Source organism: Molossus molossus, unplaced genomic scaffold, assembly GCF_014108415.1.
Source record: "Molossus molossus isolate mMolMol1 unplaced genomic scaffold, mMolMol1.p scaffold_m16_p_9, whole genome shotgun sequence".
Taxonomy (NCBI): domain Eukaryota; kingdom Metazoa; phylum Chordata; class Mammalia; order Chiroptera; family Molossidae; genus Molossus; species Molossus molossus.
Window position 1 is genome coordinate 103,326,150 of NW_023425403.1, and position 2,841 is coordinate 103,328,990.

Consider the following 2,841-nt stretch of genomic DNA (forward strand, 5'->3'; position numbering starts at 1 on the left):
GTGCAGCTGGGCGGCCAGGAGAGTCAGGCCGACTCTCTCTCTGTTCCACGACCCCAGAGTCGGAATTCAAAAGCGCGTGGGTTTTCTGTGAGAAGTGATCGCTCCAAGCTGCTCTCCTGGGATAACCCTACCTGTCTGAGTTGGGCACGGTGCCACCCCGGAGGCCCGGGCCACCCTGCCCAGGAGCAGGCCCACCCCGCGCGGCGCCGCCCAGCCTGCCCAGGCCTCTGGCCACGGTGCCCAGGTAGGAAGGTGGTGGCAGGCTGGGATGCGTGACACCAGAATTCAAGGCTTTGATTATAAACATTCGACTTCTGGTATTTGTCATTTAAACTATAAAAAATTGCTTCAGAAAAAAATGTAGCATGTGGCCCCTATAACAGAGTAACTGTATTTATAACTTTTTATTGGGGGAAAACAGTCATCTGCCATCACTTAAACTTAAAACTGCTTGCTTCAAAACTTGAAACAATGTAATTCGTGGTCAGTCCTGAGCAGCTCCCTGAGAGGTGGTGTCACTGAGGCCGGGCGTGCGAGCTCAGAGGGGCGCCTGCTCTCCGGGCGCTGGGACCGCAGGACAGGCGCCACCCAGGACCAGCCACGCCAGGCAGCCAACGAAAGCTAGTTAGTCGTCAAGATATTCTTAAATTATTTTTTTAATTGAAGTTATTAAGGTGACATTGGTTTGTAAAACCATAAAGGTTTCAAGTGTATAGTTCAGTAAAATATCATCTGCATGGTGCACGCATCGGCTGTTTTCCCCTCCTCTGCCCACCACCATCCACCCCTCCCCTGTGGCTGTCGTCGCGTTGCTGTCTGTGTCTATGTGTAACATACGCATGTCTTTTACCTTAATCCCTTCACGTTCTTTCATCCAGTCCCCAACCCTTCTCCACTCAACAGCTGTCAGTCTGCTCCCTGTGTCCATGCTCTGTTCCTGTTTTGTCCATCACTTTATTTTAGACTATCTTTATTATTACTGATTTTATTTTATTTATTTATTTTTCCTAGGGCAGCAAACTACTTTTTATTTTTTATATTTTTTATTTTTTAAATCTTTATTGTTGAATGTAGAATGTATTACAGATGTTCCACATTTTTCCCCCATTGACCCCCTCCTCCGCACTCCCTCCTCCCTCCCGCCTTTTCCCACACTATTGTCTGTGTCCATTGGTTATGCATATAAGTTCTTTGGTTTATTTCTTCCCACCCTCCCCCCCAACCCCTTTCCCTTTGAGGTTTGTCAGTCTAGCAATGAATTGGTACTTCTTAATCCCTTCACCTTTTTCACCCTTTCTCCCAACCCCCTCCCATCTGCCAACCAAAAAAATGTTCTCTGTATCTATGAGAATGTTTCTGATCTACCTGTTCATTTTGTTTGTAGATTCCATTGTCAATAGATATGTATTCATTGCCATTTTGTTTGTTCATATATTTTATTAAACTGATAAGAACAGATACTACACTTGATCTTAGCCAAAAGGCCGAGAAGCGATTGTTCATATATTTTATCTTTTTCTTCAAAAAGACCCTTCAGCCCTGGCCAGTTTGGCTCAGCGGTTGGAGCGTCGGCCTGCGATACAGAGAGACCCAGGTTCGGTTCCCACTAAGGGCACGTACCTCCGTTGCAGTTTGTCCCCGGCCCTGGTTGGTCATGTGGGTGGCAGCCACTCGATGTGTCCCTTCACATCGATGTTTCTCTCTCTCTCTCTCTCTCTCTCTCTCCCCCTCTCTCTCCCTCCCGCTCTATCTGAACAAAAATGGAAAAATGTCCTTGGGTGAGGATTAAAAAAAAAAAAAAAAAAAGACCCTTCATCATTTCATATAATAACGGTTTGGTGGTGATGAACTCCTTTAACTTTTTCTTGTCTGGGAAACTCTTTATATGGCCGTCGATTCTAAATGACACCTTTGCAGGATAGAGTAATCTTGGTTGTAGGTTCTTGCTTTTCATCACTCTGAATATTTCTTGCCACTCCCTTCTGGCCTGCAAAGTTTCTTTTGAGAAATCAGCTGACAGCCTTATGGGAACTCCCTTGTAGGTAACTAGCTGTCTTTCTCTTGCTGCTTTTAAGATTCTCTCTTTGTCTTGAACCTTTTGCATTTTGATGATGATGTGTCTTGGTGTGGGCCTCTTGGGGTTCATCTTGTTTGGGACTCTCTGTGCTTCCTGGACTTGTATGTCTGTTTCCTTCACCAAGTTAGGGAAGTTTTCTGCCATTATTGTTTCAAACAGGTTTTTGATTTCTTGTTCTCGCTCTTCTCCTTCCAGCACCCCCAAGACGCGAATGTTGGCACGCTTGAAGTTGTCCCAGAGGCTCCTTACACTATCCTCATTTTGGGTTCTTTTATCTTTTTGCTGTTCTGATTGGGCGTTTTTTGCTTCCTTATATTTCAAATCGATGGTTTCCTTCTTGGTTTTACGCACTCTAGTATTGAAGCTGTGTAAATTATTCTTTATTTCAGTTAATGCCTCCTTCAATTCTGACTGGTCCTTTTTTATGCTCTTGAGGCCCTCACTAAGTTCACTGAGGTTCTCACTGAGTTCACTGAGTATCCTTATAAGCAGTATTTTGAACTCAGCATCTGTTAGGTTGCTTATCTCCATTTCGCTTAGTTCTTTTCTTGGGATTTTGTTCTGTTCTTTCATTTGGGACCTGTTTCTTTGTCTCCTCATTTTGGCTGCCTCCCTGTGTTTGTTTCTGTGTATTACTTAACCAGAGGTATGGGGCTCGCTGAGACCAGATGCTGCTCGTTTGAAAGAATTTAGGAAAAACCTGAAGCAGGATCCAAGACAGGCCAATCCTATGGTTAAGCAAGTGCCAACAGCTTGGGTGGGCC

At 44.9% G+C, this 2,841-nt stretch overlaps 1 pseudogene; it reads right to left on the reverse strand.

Annotated features, from left to right (window-relative positions):
• Positions 1 to 1,380: 1,380 nt before the first annotated feature.
• Positions 1,381 to 1,496, reverse strand: LOC118623132 (annotated as a pseudogene).
• Positions 1,497 to 2,841: the final 1,345 nt, after the last annotated feature.